This window comes from Notothenia coriiceps, unplaced genomic scaffold (genome assembly GCF_000735185.1).
Source record: "Notothenia coriiceps isolate Sejong01 unplaced genomic scaffold, NC01 NC01_scaffold00020197, whole genome shotgun sequence".
NCBI classification, from domain to species: domain Eukaryota; kingdom Metazoa; phylum Chordata; class Actinopteri; order Perciformes; family Nototheniidae; genus Notothenia; species Notothenia coriiceps.
Genome location: NW_011352898.1, coordinates 128,518 through 150,017, shown reverse-complemented (window position 1 = coordinate 150,017; position 21,500 = coordinate 128,518). Strand labels below are relative to the sequence as shown.

The 21,500-nt window shown below is 38.5% G+C and overlaps 1 long non-coding RNA gene across 1 annotated transcript; it reads right to left on the bottom strand.

Annotated features, from left to right (window-relative positions):
• Window positions 1-8,401: 8,401 nt before the first annotated feature.
• LOC104952595 (uncharacterized) lies at window positions 8,402-19,494 on the bottom strand. Its single transcript, XR_799123.1, has 3 exons — window positions 19,409-19,494; window positions 13,347-13,350; window positions 8,402-8,413 (listed from the first exon to the last, which is right to left on the bottom strand). It is a non-coding gene; the product is annotated as an uncharacterized lncRNA (long non-coding RNA).
• Between the last annotated feature and the right edge of the window lie 2,006 nt (window positions 19,495-21,500).

The window sequence follows — 21,500 nt, the reverse complement described above, 5'->3', positions numbered from 1 at the left end:
AAATATTGTACTAACGAGGGCTGCAGCTATATAGTATTCTAACAATTAATTCATTAATCGGATAATACATTATTTTGCTTGATTAAATGAGCAATAGTAAATATAGAAAAAAAAAAAAATAAGACCGGCCTCTTAAAATGAACAACAAGAAAAATCAATATTGTTATTGTTTAAATTGCATATAATAATATTATCTGTCAAAAGTAGACATTAAGTTTTAAAGAACCGTTTTTTTTTTAATGCAAAAACTAATAATTATTATTGTTTTTTTATTTCAAATAAAAAAAAAAAAAGGTATACGTCTTCTGGGCTACTAATAGAAGGGTACTATAATTGTAACTGATCACTGCACATCTGTATCGGCCTCGGTCTCACCTCTGTGCCACGCTGTCTGTCTGTTTGTCTGCTTGACTGAGTGGTGTATTTCTGTCCCACTGCCCGATCATATTTAGTTTTTTGAGTTACTCGAATAATCATTTCAGCCTTAGTACTAACCTCAAAGTCCTTGATCAAGGCACTCGCATCTTCTCCAAGATGGTCCATGAGACATCGGATGACAACCTCTCGTTTTCGCTGAATGGGGATTCCACTCTGCAGAACAGAGCAGTCTTTCAACAACTAATACAATGTATTACTCTGTATTACTCTATCTCAAGCTGAATTGTGCTTTACTGTAACAACTTTAATGTCAAACTGTTTCAATTTAATTAACATTAAAGAAATGAAACATTGTCAGCATAGTATGTTGTGGAGGGATGCAAAGTAGGTGCAAGAATAAAACAAAACATGGAACATTTGGCATATGAACAGAAGAACGAGAAGAAGCCAACGCTGATTGATATATATACATTTACATGGTGGTGGGGTGTCTAGAAGATGTGAGATATTGAAGGGCAGAAAACTAAGGAAGAAAAGCAATAACTGTTAAGGAAGACATAAGGATGAATAATATGAGAAGTTTGCAAGTAAGCAAGATTTGAACAGGAAAGAGAAGGAAGGAGAGTCAGAGGGTTTAAAGAGGAGTTGTCAGATTAGGATAAATGAATATCTAAAGTAATTAGTGATTGTAATTAACTTACACAAAGGAAATAAATGCAATTGAGACAGGTGGAATTATTAAGGCAGTTAAGAAAGTAACTGTATAAGTGGGGGATAACATGTTAATACCTGAAGTAGAATACTCATTTTTGCCCGATGTCGCTCTCCGACAGCACCCTTTTTCCCTTGGAACATGGACAACAGTTTTGGGGAATAGAAGTCCAACATTGACATGAACTTTGGCTCAAGATTCAGTGTGGTGATCCTCTGAAACTCTGCGCTGACCTGAAAGAGAGAGATGAGAAAAGAGAAAAAAATACTTATGATTAAATTAATTGTCATTTCAATCCATCAAAAACTAAAGTCCATATAGCTTTCAATAGGATGTAAAACTGTGACACATGCAGGTTATCAGTCTGTAATGTCTGTGTTGACCACTGCTTAAAGAACATTCCCTTTACTCACTTGCGAGACATCAAACAAGACAGGCCATCTGTCCTTGATGTCTTCGATGCTCATCTGTAGACTGATGACATCATGTCTTCTATGTGCAAAAGTTCTGCACATCAAGTCCTTGATGGCTGTGCTGTCTTTCTTCTTTGATTCAGCGATTAGTTGGTCTCGATCCAGCTCGTGTTGTTCCTTCGTGTGTCCTGACAAAACAGTCAATACAAATTATTGGAGTTGCCGTTTTCAGAGCCAGGATCTTCAATTGCAGTAGACAATGTAAATGCTTAATATCCTTGACCCAATGTTTCAGGGATATAATTAGTAAAAGTTTGTATTATCAAGTCCTAGATATTTGTATATAGTTACTGTTTATGTTTCTAACAAATGCTTCCTGGCCTTTGCAATCAAACATGGTCAAAATCAAGGTGCAACTAATTTAGCTTATTCACCGATTGTTTCAGTGTTTAATAATGACATTCACCTCCTCTGTTTTGTTTTCTCGGTTCAACTTGTCTACGTTAGCGCAGTCGGTGCTGTGAAACAGATATTGAAAATATTTATCATGCTTCACAAAAAAATATTCAACTTTACTTGCTCTAGCCATCATCAAGTGTTCCCCCATAAATATGACAAAACATAAGTTGGGCAAGTAGGCCACTCCTCTTAAGAAAATGCAATGCCTTATTAGAATAATGATGAAACAGTTTCATAAGCATATAGGCAAGACTGTGTGTGTGTGTGTGTGTGTGTGTGTGTGTGTGTGTGTGTGTCACATGTGTATATGAGAGATTTTTATCAACTCCTGAACAACAACAGAAAGCCGGCGTTTTATCCAGTTTGTACACAACGATGGAGAAACTTAACAAGCAGCAGTGGTCCACTGAAGAGACCAGCTACCTACTGGGAATCTGGTCTTCCGAAGAGGTACAGAGGAAGCTGGAGCACAATCGGCCATTGTTGTTGTTGTCAGTGTGAGCTGTGAGGGGTTTCCGCGCGGTTTGGCTTGTGAAATTGGCGGTGTGAAAAGAGCCGGAGCAAAACCGAAGAACCGGTTCTGAACCTGAAAAGCTCTAGCACGGAGCTTGAACCAGAGTTGCATTGGTGTGAATGAGGTATTTAATGTTTCTATTCAGCTTTCAACTATCTGCTAGCTGTTTGAATAGATATGTAATAATAATACATTACATTTTTATAGCACTTTTCCAAGTGCTCAAAGATGCACCAATCCACTGAGCCACAGCCGCCCTGATGTAAGGGGTTGTGCAGTCATTAATGAAAAATGAACACCAACGGGATGTTCAGGTTCCCTACACAAATCTTATTACACGTCTACTTACTAAATAAACCAACGACTTGACTCACAACTGAATTATACATTATTTTATTGATTCTTTCGCTAACAAAAAATGGTCCGTTCCAGTGTGTATTTTTCCTGCAAAGGCTCTCTCTGTATCTCTAGGGTAACCTTGGTTTGAACTCTAGTGTGTTATATTAAAAGGAAAAGCCTGTTTTTCAGGCTGCTACAGAAAACAGAATGACTGTTTGAAATTAGGTTAACGAGTTCTCATACATCTTCCTCAGTAATCATGTTTATCACAATTTAGAACATAAACAGCGATTGGTCAAATTAAATTGGTTATGAAACATTTGGTCCCAGTGGGAGCCTTTACAGTAAATAGCACAAACATTAGCAGCCCGGGGTTATGTGCTGGGGCGGAGCATGACACATCCTTATGGTCTATATTTGTAAAAGAATCCACATGCATGCTGTAACAAGGCAGTAGAATTTTAGAGTGGTGGATCACAGGGTTGGCTGGTGTTGTGTCAGTAATAATAATGTGTGTTAAACTGTGCGATTACATTATGTCTTAGATTAATTCACTAAGACATTGCTTTTGATTGTGGCAAGATAAACACGTATAATACTTAACTATCATTCAAATGACCAGGCAACTAAGTGCAGTCAAATGAGCATTTGTGAGATTTATACATAATTGGGAATGAGGCCTATACTGTACATGCTAAATACTAACTTTATATTACGCTGAGATTCCTGCCCTCTGGGTGTAAAATATTCAAGTTTGTAGCTCTGTGATCACTCTGATTGGTGTGATTTATGGTTACAGTGATGTCACTGTTCTCCCTAAAGTACACTTTTTGATTATTGCAGCAAAAAGAGAAGTTAAAGCCCTGCATGGGAGCAAAAACAGGATTTACAGAAGGTGTTTAAATTATAATCTAGAAGAGCTCTGTTTAGTTCTCTCTGCGATAAGAGGTAATTGCAACGGGAGATCTCACTTTCCAGAGGTCCAAAGAGTGAATACTTTTCTTGAGAATGTTGTCAGAAACCCAGTTCATAACAATACAAGGGCTTCCATCAGTGGGATAGGCTCAATTTCCATTGTTTTACCTAATTCGGCAAGAGCTTAACAGACATACTGTACATTTAGGAGTTGTCCCTACTTTAAGTTAGTGCTTTTCTGCTTGCTTGCCCCTCAGCTTGCATTTTTTTCTTTTTGGAGAAACTTCGAGCAGCAGCTCCTGGCTAATTTTATTCACTGGTACTGTTATTTTTTTGAAGTACAGTATACGGTTGGCTTTTGCCATATTGCCAAACATTTTATTGGAATTACTTAGTCCTTCATAGATGACTACAACAAATGTTTACTAAAGATTGCAGTTGCTTGACATACAATGCATGATAGAGTAGTTTTGGTTTTAGCAAACAGTTGCACATCTAGACAATACAAAGAAACGCAGCCTTCTAGTGGAGTCAGTTACCACCAACTCCTGAGGGGAATATCTATCTCTTTACCTGCTAAAGGCTCCAATGCGTTCACAAGATTCTACCCGTCCTTGTATTTTGAGTGGGTCTAAGCGGCCAGAGTACAGTGCGTTTATTAGAGTTTTTTTGCTGAATGCAGTTGCTGGAAAAGTTGCTGATGAGAATGTTGAAACTGAACCAAAACAGTAAAGTTGTGGGCCATAAAACTTGAGCAATTAGCTGAAAGACTCTTGGTTCATAGACTGATCCACTCCTTCCTTCTGCTGAGAGCTGAACAGTACTCATTGATCTGGCAGCATCTGTTAAGTGAAATCCTTTGCAGCCTCTCTGGGAATTACCTGCTATGCAAACAAAGACCCTTGTGCCGTGTCTCCGGGAAGGGAAAAGGGTAATGGACATAACGGGAACTGTTTAAAGGTGAGGAGGCAGGAATGAATTCTCTGATAAGAGTCATCATGGCTCTCTGGGGCTTATGGGCAATGTTGGCTGCATTATCCCGAAAACATTACTCATGCTGCATAAGGACCTTGGACCTGTCCCCTCTGTAATTACGTAGAGTAATGAGGGCCACATTCACACATACAAGCACTTTCACACAAAAGAAAGCCAAAAAGACACAAAGTCCTTGCAGGGACGGCAAAGTGTTTATCTGCTGTCCAACACCGTCGCCATCATCCTTCATGTGTATATTATTATTTATGAGTACGTTGTTTTTGTTGCCAGCAGCCCAACTATAAATCGTGAAGCCATACACAACGTGGTTTTTATTGAGTACAATTTATAGAAAAATCAACAGAGAAAGAAATATTTCTGAGCTTACATTCAACCATCAAGTTTTCAAAAACCTGTTATTTTGTTGTCATTTAAAGAAATAAGAACTATAGAAATCGGCCACTTACAAATCAATGGCTCATACATTTTATATGTGCCCTCGGGAAGTATTCAGTAATCACAAGAAAACTTAAATTGCGTTGGCTGTCGATGACAAATGACGTATGTAGCACATCCAGCTTTTCTTAAGGGAAAGAGTAAAGTAGAAACAATCAAATCGATCCCACTTTGGTTCTAATATGGTCTCTGTAGGTAAAACAACAAGCTGAAGTTAGTTTGCGAATCTCCAATTGGACACATTTTACTCACTGTTTATCTGTTAGAGGTTAGTTTAAAGTTTGTGTTAAACTAATTCTAGTTTCCTGAGTGTATTGATATTGCAGCCTTGTTTTTTCTGAATACACTGAGTTGTATCCATGACACCAGGGTGGGAATTTCACGACGGCCATGGCCGCACTTTGGCCGTGATGCCCTGTGAAAAAAAATGCAATTCACGGCAAAAGTGGCCTTTGTGCCCCTGTCAAAAGTTCCAGTGTAAACAACGCTAGTGAAGTCATACTATAGTGCGCGCAGTAGGATAGTCCCGTGCCTGTGGATCAGAGCGATTGCTCTGCTGTGATTGTTCCGTCAGACATGCCGTGTAAACAACGCTAGTGAAGTCATATTAGTGCGCGCAGTAGGATAGTCCCGTGTCTGTGGATCAGAGCGATTGCTCTGTTGTGATTGTTCCGTCAGACATGCATGTAGGGGCCCGACAGCCTCCTCCTCAGCCGTGGGAACAAATCTCGAAGTTGCTTTAAAAGCGTCAGAACAGTGTTTTCATAACTGCATTATGCTGCGTTCACAACGGACGCGATGCGAATATTCTCATCGCTCTAACCGCTGGAGTTTCACCGCGGCTGTCAGCTATGTTTACTCCTGTCAATCAAACAGGACGCGCTGGAGAGGGGGCGGGGCTTATTTCAATGTAAATACTGTGGAGGAAACCAACTACGACAAAATTAACGTATTTTACCGTGATTTAATTGTAATACACGTTTCAAAATTATGCTGAAGTAACTACATACTGATACCGGTTAGTAAAAAACATGAATTAATGCTTTGCCAAGTCTGCAGACAAGACGGCAAGCGAAAAACCTTTTAAAATGCGTGTTTTCTGAATGGATCAATCAGGCTAAACTAACCTGTAGCCGCTCCGTCCACACTCACAACAACGTCCTAAAGACAGAATTAAAGCAGCGATTGTATTCGCCATGACAGTCTGTGGTTTGTACATGTTTAACTTTTGTCCAGTGAGACTGTGAGCACACACACACACACACACACACACACACACACACACACACACACACACACACACACACACACACACACAATGTATGTGCAGAGTTTGACCCTTGAAGGCTGTTTCTTCTGCTCTGATATTGAATATATTTGTTACATATTAATATCATTTTAGATGTTGTGATTTGATTTTGTGAATGGGAAAAGTAGATGGAAAACATACCAAACACTAATTATTCAAAGTAAAGTATTTTATTTTATATACGGTAATACTAAGGAGGCATAGGCCTATATGATGATATAATGTTTGACATTATTGATATTAAAACAGTGATTTGTTTTTCTTATCAGAAAGTGAAGTTATTTATTTGTCAGCTCCAAATCCAAATGTTTCCCTCAATGGCCTTTGTGCCCTGGCATGTGGCCTTTGCGCCCTGAAAAAATGTGTCACACCAAAGGCCAAATGGCCTTGCCCCTAAAATGACGAAATTCCAAGCCTGCATGACACATAATTTATTTCCCCTTACTTTGCCTGTGCTTGGAACGAGTGCCATTACTTCATCCTGCTTTATTTTTCCTTTGTAAGAAAATATCTCAATCATCTGAGGCAAAAGGAAGACATGTTTTATGGACGGGTGCTTCTGCTGGTGGAAGCTCTGCCTGTGTAGTGCTGTGATTAATGGCCAGTATTTGAGAGAAGCTACTGGTGTAAATCTCAGCCCTATTTTTATGCAAACCTCTGCCTGTCAGATGTAATAAAATCTGAAGATAGATGCTGCATCCATGCCAGGGTCAGACAGTGCATTGATGCAGTGTATGATGACGTATTTAGAGGGAGAAATGTGAGGTCGGGAGAGCTTGAACATCACTTCCAACCCCGCAGGAGACGTGAGTCAGCCCTCATGACGATCGTACCCATCCCCAAAAACGTCCCTTTGTTTTTGTCAAAATACTGTTTCTCTGCGACAGAAATGTAGATTTTTATAATAAAGTTACTCTTGACTCATTGGGCAATAAGTCACTGAGGTTATATAAAGTTAGATTTGTTAGTTTTATCGAAAAACTATTAAATGAGACAAGACAGTGACCATGAAGAGCAGCCTAGTATTGTCTATCATGCTTTAAGGTAAAACAATGTTCCTCTAGTTTTTTACATAACGCATGTAGGTTTTTAAAGGGCCCCTATCATATATTTTTGGGTTTAAACGTTCCTGTAATCTGTTCGTGTCCGTGTATAACCTAAAGTCAATGTTGATTTATTTAAACTTTTGTCTGTGACTTAAAAAACAAGAGCGTTTTTATTTAAAGCAAAACCTTTAGCTTTACTTAACCTGACACCACAGGTTTAAAACGACATGTTTAATCCTGTAAATCAAGTCTGATAGGATCAGAATGGGGGATACGCATGCCTTATCTTTTTATTAGAGACTTATCGGTTAGAGCAAATGCAATCTGATTGGATAAATGCTCTCAGAGTAGCGGTAAAACTACATTAATAAACTGATATGAGCTAACTTTGTCAATCACATATAGCAATAACGAAAAACACATCTATATCTAGAAAATCAAATGTTCTAATAATGACTATCTCTAGGCCAGTAGAAAGCCTTGCTCTGCCATTGTCACCTCTCCTATCACTCCTTGTACTCGCTCACACAGCCCTGCAGAGAGCACGCCGTTGTGAAATGTCAGCGAGATAAGCAACATCGCCTTGCTGCTCCCCAGAGAGCACAGAGAGGAGGAAAACACAATTACAGTAATGAGGAGTGGCCCCACACAGCAGGCATACCTCTGTGATTACAAGAAGCAGCATTTACATCAGGAGGGAACCACGAAGGTGAGGGACCTGAGCTATGCCAGAATGTTTTATTTCATACTCTCCCGCCTCATGATGACAGTCTATCATAACTGTGCCAGGGTTGGCTGTGATTGATTCCGCTGAAAGCCTGTCATTTGACGGCACGACGATAACCTATATGAATCACATTTATGGGAAATACCTGTTCAGTCGTGAGTAATTGGATTCTGATGTGATTTCAAAATGGCGATTGGTTTTTCCAGGACCTCACAGTTGAACTCTCATACTCTTGAGTGCATATACTGTACAGTGTTAGGGCAAAATATCCAACCCATTACCAGTAACATGTAATTAGTTGGAATGAATGTACAGTATGTTCTCAGATTTATGCTGTTGAACTGACACTGTCACAGTGCTTCCTGACCTGAGTAAGAAGCTAACGGGCCAGGATGTTACTTCCTTTACTTTGAGATATTTTGGTGTCATGATCCTCCCTTCTGCACAGCTTGCTAAAAGAACCATTGTCTGATTGATGAGGGGTAGATGACAGTTAATGGGACAGACATATTCAAATGGGAGTGTAAGACTCCAATATAGTTTTAACGTTTTTACAGATTCAATGATTAAGTTCTTCTAACATTTCCTTTTAAAAACCAGATCACTGTTGAACATTTATTAGGATTATATTGTTTTTTTGGTGTGACCACGCTGTGGTCACTACAATAGCGTTCCTACACAGATGTTGAAAAAGGTAATGTTAAGAACATAAAAGATAAGAAGTCCTTTGTTTAGAGAATCATTGTAGTTTGGGTTAAATTACACATTTGTAACAGTTAGAGGCATTATGCTCATTTTCAGATCATATAAGTATTTTATGCCTTGACTGTGACATGTCTCCATGCTCTAATGTTCAAAAAGGTCTTTTTTTTTCTCATACTGCCTGTGCTGCAGCACCTCTTTTCACCCTCTGTCTGAAACCAGAGCCCAGTCTGCTCTGATTGGTTAGCTGACCTGCTCTGTTGTGATTGGTCTACCGCTTAGAGATGTCCCCCCCCCTCTTAGTCTATCATGTACAATGTGTTTGGGAGCTACCCCATAGAAGTGCAAGTGTTAAATACAGTAGTGATTGCGGTTCAGGCAGGGAATTTAGAATTTGAACCTTTGCAGACCATTTGCATGCATCAAAAACATATATAACAAAATGTTACCCAGCATAACCCTTTCAATACGTAAATAGAGTTTATTCAATTTTCCACACTGACTTTCTTTGAATCATCGCTCCACAAAACATAACCCTCAGGTGTTGTATTCTGTGAATAAGAACACTCAATTATGAATACTTTGTTTACTTCGACATGTTCCCTGTTTTCATTTTCCACCTTCTGGCTACTCATTTTTTCTCCCTCTCACCCTCCAATTGTTTTCCGCGCCTTCAGCTTTCAGGGACATCTGCCTTTGCAGCCCCAGCCTCGGTGTGTTTTTATTTCCTTTATTGTTGCATTTGTAATCTTAAGGGTGCGCTTAGTCATTCTATCAAAAATCAATTAAAACAATATTTAATACTCTTTTTTTCGATTCTTAATAAGCATGTGGCTGTCTTGACTACAGCACATATTCAGAAATCCATTATTTATTGACACACTGCAGTTTCTGAGCTTTATTGATTTTAAAAGCGAATGTTTCACATGCCTCAGAAACAGAGCTGCACACCCACTGTGTTGGTGTATTTTGGGTGTTTTTCTTTTCTTCTGATCCCCATCCTCTGCCCTGATTCGATCTGTGGAGATGCTGTTGACAGGGAAGAGAGCAGCTTTCTGCTAAGCCGTGTGTGAGCAATGCTTTCTGCAAGCTTTGTGCTTTAGTGTAGGTGGTGGTGTTGTTGAAGTTTAAAGCTGGGTTTTTATTTGTGTCTGAACTTTACAAACAACAGAAATTATTGAACCCGATGTCCAGTCACAGTTTGCAGGAGATCTTTAGGCATAACAAGAGGAGCAACAGGAGCAGTGTGTTCCACTTTGGCAGTGTTTGCGTTAATACATTAAACTGAATCTTGGACTGACATATAATCTAATGAGGAACGTCTCACACATTACCCCAAACCCCTGACAGGTTGTAGGGTTTAGCACTTTGTACCTGTCACACTGCTATACTAAAGCAATTACATGCTGTATTAGGCACTGTTCAGAGTCAAAAGTTCAATTCAATTTTGAAAATGAATCTCTTTATAGCAGACACCTTTCCCTGTGAGTATGCATTTTAACCACTGTTAGTCTTGTATAAAGGATATACTATCTCATTGATTGATTTCCAAATGTTGTTATAAAAGTACCCTGACTTCACCCTTTTCTCTACTGAAGAGGCCCTGTTTGCCTTTGGGTGTTTTCCCTTCCCCTCCTGTAGTGTGTTTCATAGGTTTTTGTGCATGTAAATGGTCTGCAAAGGCTTAAATCCCAAAGGGAGTTTCTCATTCATCCACTCCCCCCTGCCTTAAACGCCTTAATTGAACTCCTTTGTTTTCTCCAACATAGCGACATCACTATGTAACTTATGTTGGCTAGCCCTCCAACACATTGTAGGTGACAAGTTTAGGGGTGGGACATTTTTTTGTTGTTGTCCAATCACAACGGAGCTGGCCAAAGAGGCCCTATTGTGCCTTTTGGGGTTATCCCTTTCCTTATGTGTGTTTTATGTTTTGATGCATGGGAATGGTCTACAAAGGTTACAATTCCCTGCCTGAAACGCAACCATTATGTAACACTTGCACTTCTATGGGGTAGCTTCCAAACACATTGTACATGATAGACTAAGAGACGGGACATTTCCGACACATCTCTAAGCTGTTGACCAATCACAACAGAAACGGCCAGCTAACCAATCAGAGCAGACTGGGCTCTGGTTTCGGACAGAGGGTGAAAAGAGGTGCTGCAGCACAGGCAGTATGAGAAAAGTAAATAACTTTTTGAACATTAAAGCATGGAGACATGTCACAGTAGAGGCACAACATACAATTATGAACCAGAGCATGGGCATAATAGGCCCTCTTTAGAGCTGTTAGAGTCACGATTTTCAAAAAGGGCAGTAAAACATAGGAAAATTGCTATGCTCAAAGCAAGATTATTCCTTTGGGCATAATTAATAAGTGTACGTGTTTAGATGCTGCTAATGTATTGAGCGTTACACGTTTGAATTTCCCCTGTGAGCTCTCAGAGAGGGTGAACTCTTTTTCTCTAGTATTTTAATACCCTGTGAAGGAAAGCTGCTTATGCAAACAGGCTCCCTTGGTACACCAGATTTATGCAAAAAATGGTGTAGGAAAAGGCAGAATATTTTTGTTTATGTTGGTCATTCTTCACCAGCTGCTACCGCATGCAGCATGATTTTTGCTTGTTTTGTGCAAGCTGCTTTTAAAATGGAGCAAACAGGAGAGAACAAAATGGAAATAAGTTGAGATTCGTGATTCTTTAATAAACATAAAAAGGTCATTTGTTCACGGCGCAAACATTGCTGGATTTATTTTCACCTTTTATGTACAGACAATTCATATTTAAATCATGTGTTCTGTTTTCCCTCCACCTGAAATCACACTTAATTAGCAACGATTTATCTCAATTCTCTCATCAAGATATTGTGATTAAAGTGTTGTTGACTTAATTACCTTCATTCCATTTCTTCCTCAGCGGCATTGGTTAATTAAGATAACTGGACTGGCTGATTAGCCCCACCTCCTACTGCTAATTAGGATTAGTGTGCACAGCCGATATATCATTGATGGTGGTGATAATTATAATGGCTGCGTTGATGGAAATTAGGCCGAGTGAGTGAGAAGGAACAAGCAGTACCAGGTTGAATGAGAAATTAATGTATGTACACTTGAGATGGGTTGAACTCACAACTCGATTGAAAGCAAAAAAATGTAACCTATTGAACTAAACATAATATTGACTATAATTATCTTGTGTGAGAATATACTTGCATTGACTTAAAAGGCCAGACAAAATTGAGACTCCAATAAGCAATAGAGCCAGCCCGTTTGTCCGCCGGAGCTTTTTCCTTACCTTTCTGTTTGTTCTCGGTAAGGATGACCTTCAAAAACTTGCCAATGTTTTTCTGCCTGGTAACTTCTGAAAGGCTGCTCTAATGGCCAGGTATGACTTGTTTACTTGTGGATAAAAAAGAGAAAATACTTAATAATACCATAAAAAGAGGCCAAAAGCAACAGTGTGTTAATTCATCCCGCAGTACTTCTCTCTGCAACGATTAGCTCAGAATCCATTGTTTACATTGTTTTGTAATGTCTTTTTAAAAGGTAAAACTAATTACATTTTTTTTTGGGAATTGACTCTAAATAACAATCACCATGTTTATTGTGATGAAGGAACAAGTGAGGCTCATTAATGTTTTTTTTCTCCAATAATGGAGATCTATGGCACAGAGGAATAAGCTACATCAGGCTTTGGCTGCATGGAAAATTTGTAGGATTAAGAGAATGGATGCACTCCCCAGACAACTAGATGCGTTTTAATGTCATGCAGATTAAAGAAGTGATGTGAATTTATTATGGAAAAAAACAACAGAACTACTCAGAAAAGCTTCTTAGTAAAACGTGACCACATGAACTGATAAACAAGGCAATTTCAAATGTAAAACTAATACAGCAGATAAAGTGATGTCGCTCAGGTTCTTGCCTCAAGAGGCGTTATGTTAATAGAAAATAAATCATGGCTGTTTCATAATCTATATTTAACAAAGAAGGACTGCACCTGACGTTAGTAGACTGTAATATATTATATTTTTAGTTATATAATACCTATGTTTATTTATATATTGCATTTTTTTTAATGTAGCATGCTGTTTCAAATTATAAATGTCTAATTCAGAAGCGAAACTCCTAAAGCATCAATGTATTGCACATATTGCCAACCAATCATTTGGGCCCTCACCCAGTTACAATTAATATTTTAAGCTCAAGGACAGAATTGTCTCGGTGGCTTAGGCCTGCCATTAACGCACAGTTAAAGCTCTGCCTGTGTTTCCACAATAGAACCGCACCGGCTCATTTTCACAGCTCTACTTTAGCAATAATTGATATTCATGATGTGTGGTCTCAAAGCTGCCAATTAACTTCAATGTAAACAGACTGGGGGGCGGAGGATGGTTTACTGTACTCAGGCGTGTGTGTGTGGTGTGTCAGGGAAAGCTTGACAATGCATATTGAATTCAATGGGGTATATAAGATGTGATACACTGTATTTCATACTAACAAATCAGCATGTCATTTATTTCTAAAGAATGCTCGTGGTTAAAAAGTTTATTCAGTTAAGCTTAGCTGGAATATGTTCCTTTTTTTAATTCTTCTGGTGCCTTTTCCAGAATATTAAGTAAACATTCAAACATATAGCTCCACATTTTTATTATTATTTTTCTGTTTCTCCACAGGAGCAGCTGACAAGAGGAGCATACAGCTTGGCGGCTTACAGGTAGGTCAATAAACACTTTCACAAACCTCACATCATCACCTGATTTTACTGACCGCAACAACATAAATATAATTTGAGCTGAAATCTTGTCAACCACCCTGCGGGACGAAAAAGTAAATAGAAACACACTTGGTGATTTTTGGCGACACTATCTAAGCGCTGCAGTTGACTTCCTGTGGTGTTTGAAATGACTGTGACCCCTGTTGTTGGAGATAATATCCTCTGCATGGGGAACAACAGAGGCAGGCAGCAGCATGCAGTTCTGTTTACCCTGATGTCTTTCTAAACAGTCTTCATTACTAAAATGACCTTAAAGGTTTTAGTGGTTTCAGTGCTCAGCCTTATTGTTATTGACCTGGTTAATTAAGGAGTAGAATGGTTTAACCCTTTATGCCCTTTATTGTCTATAGCAGAAGATTTCTTCACATCATTTCTCACAATTTTTTTCTCCAAAATGCCCAGTCGAGAGTTGGACCACAACTTTTGCCAAAAATTGTTTGAAAGAAATTCAGTGAAGCTAGCGTCTTTTGTGTTTTCTGTCAAGTTGGTATCTACTATGCAGCTGAACTCATCCCATTTTTGACTTTCCCTACTACTCTTTGTATTTCTCAGTTCGGTCATTTTAGTTTTTTTACAGTTTCCAGTATAACAATGAATCCCATTTGCTGCTGTTTTATACCTCTGGTCAGATTTTTCGTGAAATGTCTAAAATAACATTTTCTTGAGCAGGGAATAAATATGGTGTTGCTCAAGAGTGAAAGATAAGTCAACTATTTGGGAAAATAATATATTTTTACTTTTGATTTAATCTATTTTAACATCAAGAAAGCACTAGCTCTGTGAATGAAATATAGGTAAAGACAGGGATCTGATTATATCAAAAATAAATGTCTGATCGTGTACCACATACAACGCTTTTCCGATTCAAACTGTGTGTGTGTGTGTGTGTGTGTGTGTGTGTGTGTGTGTGTGTGTGTGTGTGTGTGTGTGTGTGTGTGTGTGTGTGTGTGTGTGTCCCCATTATTGACAGTCGTGGTTTATGTTTATTATTATTTATTAGGATCCCCAGTAGCTTTTGCTCTCGACAAAAGCTACTCTTCCTGGGGCCCGACACTTAAAACAATACAACAATAATACAGCAACATTTAGGACATAAGTCCTGACATCATTAACAACATTAAAAACATCACCAATATCATCAACAACATGCGATCAAATTAAATTAGGGCTCACAAGGGTACATGGTCATTAGTAGATGGCCCTTCAATCTCTTCTTGAAAGAGGCTCTGGACTCTATTTCAGCAAGGTAGTTTGGCAATGAGTTCCATTCCTTTATAGCTCTATAAGACACAGAAGATTTCAGAAGATTTGTCCTGGGCTTAGGTGCCAGTAGATGGCCTGATGTAGCTTGTCTATTCTTATGCTCATGCTCGTCTCTTGTGTAAACTATTTGATCATAAAAATACAGTGGTTTTTTACTAAATTAGAATTTTTTTAGAAAAGTGATAACACGAGATTGCAGACGTTTCTCAACTGGAAGCCATGATGGGTTTCTATGCATAACTCCAATATGAGTGCGCTTCGAACAGTGGAGAGCTAGTCTTTTTTTTGAGCTATTTGTAATTTCTGTAAATGTGTTTTTGCTGTTGATGACCATATGACCGGACAGTACTCAAGATGTGACAAAACCAGAGACTGAATGACTTGTTCATGGTAGTGCAAGCCACAGTAAACAGGAGAGCAATCTGTATTGGTTTCCTGTTTACTCCAGGGTGAATAATTCATGATCTGCTGACAGCTCGGGTTTCACAGTGCACCATACTGAACTCTGTGAACAATGCCATGGCTGTGTCAAATGTTCATAAACTGTCAGGTTTAACAGGGTGAATGATACTGTCAGGTGAAGGATCTGCTTCCATCACTGCGGACCGTCACACAGGAACTCACACCTTCCCCAGAGCCATTAATATTCCTTGTGGCATTTTGAGGAATCTGCAAAAGATGCAGCTCAACATGGCTGACTACTTTGATTAGTTCTTAAATAATTGAGCAATGCAGTTAAAAACATTTCCAGTTAAAACTTGGCTATCTGAACAAACACAGTTTCATGCAGCCGGACAATAAAATATTTGTGTAATTTAAAGTTTTTGCAGTATTTACTCATATAGGATCAACTATTGTTAATTAGCTTTTCTAGTATTTAGTCATATAGAATCATATTTTTCATATATGCACAATTGAATTACCTTTTTTTAATTCAAAAAAATATATTGTCTGAATCTTATATATAGTAATACAGCTCATAAACTAGCAACATATAACAAGACATTTAATAAACCTGTCAGCATTATTTCTAAACCCATTAACCAGCTATTTTTCATTAATAAGACATAGAAAAAATAGAAGCATAAACATAGAAGGGAATAAACATGGTAAGATGAATCTCATGTGGAGTTTAAACAGTTAGATAGAAAATCCAATTCAAAAGAAAGGTCTTTGCGGACTTAAATTAAATCTTTTTTCTTAGAGAGAACAATTAAAATGCTACGTGAAAAAATAACAAAAACCTGACAGCAAAACTTTTAATTGGTTTGCAATTTATTTAGATTTTCTGAAAAGCTATTTCTGAGATGACAGAAGCGCCTCTGACATTTATTCAAGTGGGTTTTATTGAGTCATTTTCCATGCTGACTTGGATGGTGACTCATTTATGCGTTGATAATTAACTAGCAGCCATTTCACAGTGAATTCTTTCTTTGGAGCTCCTGTGTGCAGGCTTATGGTGATGACAATGCAATCTGTTCCAACTCGCCGCTGCCGCCTGCTTCAGGTTGCTGCTTCATTGGCTCTGACCTCAGGTGTGTGAAGGCAAGTCTCTGGACCTCGAGTCAGAGGTACAAGCAGTAAGCAGTGGTAGCAGTGTTGAGCTGTAGCCTAAAATGACAGATGAGCCTTTCAAAAAAGGTGTGTTTCATGTTCAAAGCTACATTTGTCAATGCAGGTCACCTTCAATGCCTGTTTCTTTTCAGATACTCTTGAATCCCAGATACCGCAGTTTCTTGCATCACAGCTGTTCCTTTTGCACAATCTACAAGGACAATTATTTAAGACAAGAATATAGGAAACAGATATTTAACATTACAATTACTGGGGACCAAATAAAGGGATTCTGATTCAAGAGTCCTTAATGTACACTTGACCTGGGATTGATTCTGTATTTCATTTTAGGATTGACTGGTGCACAAAACTGTACGGAGCCCCTAAGGGGACATGGACAAAAAAAAGCGTTCTTGTGCTCATTGGAAAGTTAATAAAAAAGATTTATTTATGTTGTCTTTGTAGGATTGAACATCGTCTACTATTACACCTATGTATTTATTTGAATGTATTTTTGATATTTTTTCAGTATGGATAACAATAGGGACTTTATGACAGCTACATCTTCTCTGTGCAAGACAATTCAGTTAACTTTAGCTTTCACTTCACTCTGTAAGGTCACAGCTTTGTTGTCACCTCAAAGCCGTGAGTGACGTTTTCACCACATCTGGGTTTGACAGCACTTTGACTACTGGCCATTACCGTTCAGCCTATCTCAGCTCAGTCTCTTCTCTGTTCAGAAGACAGTGTTTTATACTGAGTGGGCACATACAGTTCATTGTTTCCCATTGAACAGTGGTTGCCACTTCACTTTATTGCAAATGTCACTCAAAGTCTTGTTACTGACTTTTGGAGGACGCTTGGGGAAAAACAAACTGTATTAAATGTGTGTGTCCCTCAGCCTAATGAAATGACTTGCTACTATGCTACTGGCTCCAAACGTGAATTCTCTTCAGCAAATTCAATATTACTTTTTTGTATTGTAGGCAATTTGCTGGGGTTTTTCTGGTTCTTTACTTTACTGGAAGTGAAATATGTTCTTTTAGAGAACACTCCTTCTGTCAATTTGTCTCCAAGCCTAGGAACCAGATGGTTTAATTCACTATTTTCAACACCTTCTCTCTACCTAAGAAACGGTAGTCTTGGGCAATGGTTGGGATCAGTTTATTGAGTGATGGTTATCATTCACAGACCATTCTCATACTTTAGCAACCACAATACTGTCTGTTTTGTGAGCCAATGTTGAAGTACTAAATAAAGTTTAGTTTAGAGTCAGTCGATTGGATTTATTTAAAGTGATAAAGTTGTATTTCGTTGTTTTGCGCAAAGGAAGAGGCACAAAACCCATGGGCTTATTTGTAGCCTCCACCTAAATAATATTAAAAATCATTCATCATCAAAATTATAAAAATAAATTAAATAATTTTGGCACACTTAAAGAAAGACACATACTAAAAACATCAATAAACTGACATGTAAAACATATTAAGTGTGAATAATGAAAAGAAGATACCATATACAGTAGCAGTCAAACGATTTTTACGGCATTTTTTCAACAAATCCATACGGAACTTTGTTTCATTAAAACTAGCGTGTTGCATGAAAAATGAACCTTTTGAATTACATATTGAAGTGTATGGGAATGTTCCCTTTACCTGAACTTAACGTGTAAATATAAACACACATTTGCTCAATGTTAATGTCATGGTAAGAATTTGAAGCCTGTCAAATAAAAGAGCAGATGACATATGTGACTGCGATCTGGTTGCAACCCTCAAAGTGTTTCTGGAGAGCATTTTTTAGCAAAACCAAGATCAGAGGAATTTGGCTGATACCAACAATATTTCTGTTTCTCTCTGGGACTGTACAATGCAAATAGACCATCCCATTAGAAATCCAGCTGACGGAGAATAAATCTATACTGGCGGTAGACTGCAGAGTACAGTGTGAATGCCGTATTTCTTGCAAAATGTTAAAGCTTTCACGCTAATGTAGTGGAATCATTAGCTCCTATGTATGTAGCTTTTTCTCTCTCTACAGTGCCTAGAATAAACAAGTCATTATATTTCCCATCCCCCCTGCATTGCTCTCTGTATGGTGACTGTAGTGTCTCTTTACTTTACTTGTGTGCAGCAAGCATTGAAATAGCAGTAGGAATTTTTTTTTAAGTGCAGTGTGGTTTTAAGAAAATCGTGGTTGTGCTGAGACTCAGCCACGGTTGATTCTGAGGCTTCAGACAAGATAAAAATGTCTGTGTTTCACTTTTAATGTATTACTGCTATTGGTTAGATTTGTATTGCTCACACAGATACCTTTTGCCCACGTCGTATTAATTGCACAAACAGATGTTCTCATCCCCGCAGACTACCTGCTTACCCTGAATATAAATCCATATTCAGTTTGGCATTATTATTGTGGAGACTATTGCTTTTCATTTTAAAAACAAACATCATTGGTCATTTGTTAGTCATTACATTGTCTGAAAATGTATGAAAAAGGCTAATTTTTGCACATGCTATAATAGGAATTATGGCACTACTTTCACAGGAATTCTTTATTGTTTCATAATTCCTCATATTTGAGCCAAAACTGTATCCCATGTGAACTTGACAATTAAACTTATCACAGTAAATGTTCATAATAGCCTGCTAGTGATTGCTCTGATGATTTACCAGTGTTGCCTGTCAGTAGGGATGGGTATCGTTAGGATTTTATCGATACCGCTTATCGGTATCTGTATTTTTCGATACTCTTATCGATACTTTCCAATCATTTGGTGCTCAAAATTATATACATGAATACAAGATGTGAAGATTAAACAGTAATTTTATTGTAATTTTCTTGCAGAAATAACTGTATAACTTATACATTAGCCTCTCAGAAGCAGACACAAATAAATAAAATACCTTAAAGGGGCCTGGCTCGCCCTATCATGCTTGTTGGGGTTTTACATCAGACAGAGGATGAAAAGAGGCATTTTTTTAAAATTTTTTTAACATTTGTAAATCAGTTACATCTTCATCCTGACATTTCAAACTGACAAGCTAGTAGCTCGAAAAGAGATCCTTAAAACATTGTCCTACAGTGACATCATGCAAAACTTAGATATGAAGAAATTGGTAAAAAGGCTAAAATGGCAAAAAGATAAAGGCGAGTATGTATATTGTTCTGGATTATACTTTTAAATCTTCACAAAATAAATGATGTGCTGAACTGGAACACGTCAAAATGTGTCTGAAGGTTTAAACATAGAACAACGTATTTGAGGTTAAAATATGTCAATTCCTAGTAAACAACCAACAATTGCTGAACCATACATTGAAACGTTGACCTTTAACAACATTTAAATGCAGTTTTCCAATTCACAATGACATCTCTAAGTTTAACTGGTTTATAAAGCATTCAATGAAAGGCCAAATTATTATAGGTATAGGAGCTCACATTAATACACTGTCAGTGTCAGANGAGTTCTCGCTGCTGCGTGCGTTTTAATTAAAGTGTGCCAATGCTGGACTGCTTAGGGAAGAAGCTTGTATGAGTGTTGCAGGCCTCCGACTAACTTGGAAGCAGTCTGCCAAAAAGATGCTAAAATTACCGGGTGGTACGCGGACTACATCGTTTTTAAAGCGTCGGTTCGGGATGGCTCCACAGTCAGGATGCTGGTTCGATGTGGCTAGGGAGGATCGGTATGAAATGTTTAATCCCGGTAATTCTGTGGCGCTGCGTAGAGTGTCCTTGTTGGTGTTGTCTGGTGTGTTATGTTTTTTATGTCGTTCATGTGGACTATAGTGCATGTCTCGCTTTGAAAAAGTAGGTTCATCTGGGTCTCAACTGGGATTTATTACCTGCGCATAAATAAAGTTGTTGAGATTGAAGGCGAGGCATTAACGCAAGCTCAGCGTCAAACTGCATAAACTGGAGAGATAATGTGCTTACAAGTGGTGTACAGGAAGAACAGGGGTATGTTTTTTTCGCAGAGAGTGTTAAAAAAACAAACATGGCGAGTGATTAACCTACGTGTTTTACTGGAGACATTAACGCGAACTGAAGTGAATTGTTTATCATTAAGATGCTATTCGGGTGTTATCCGAAAGCGTCCGACAATAAATTTGCGTTGTTGTATGATGTTATTTTGACGTTATTTGTTTTGATGTTAGTGGGGTTAATGATATTTTATAGTATCTTTTCTGGTTAGTGATAGGTGATAGTATGTAATTAAGAGAGCGATAATGCCACAGGCGATGGTACACAGCGTATCCAAAGCTCTTTAGGCAGCTGGGTCGAGAGCAGCATGTGGAAAGGCAGATCACCAGAACCAGCGATACTGGAAAAAGCATTGCCGCAGAGAGTCAAGAGGGGTGTTTCTTGGGCGTCGTCGAGAAGGAGAAACCGTAATTTTAAAGACAACGTTCGGTTCAGGTGTGACTTGAAAGATAAGTTCTGATTCAATAATAAACGCTAGACTATGTGTATGTGAGTGAGCGCTTTCAATTCAATGTCAGGCTCCCTGCCCCAGACAAATGTTGGGCGCCGAGCAAAGAAGTTAACCTTTTTGCCATTTGGAATATCAGTGAGTTTGGAGTTGTCTGCCCATTGTTTAGATTACTATGACTGAGTGAGATAAAGTGGCTGGGCGGGTGGCGTGGGTGATGAGTAACGACAAAGGCGCCCAGCACTGGAGGAAAGGTCAAGACTTTGCCGGTCTATAGAAAGGCATGGGACAAGTAATAGTAGGACAGGTTAATCACGTCGCCTAAAAATGGAAAGGCAGCAGTTTTTAGGAACAAGTTATTAGAGGATTATTGACCGATCAGTATGCCCGTCTTGAAACATTATTGCGTCCTGGTTAATGATGGACAGCGCTTGGCGCCGGACACGCTGTTCAGAATCAAATCAAGGTCAAATCAAGTGTTGTCGACGCGTAGCTCGGTTGGGGGTATATAGCTCACAGTGTATAAAC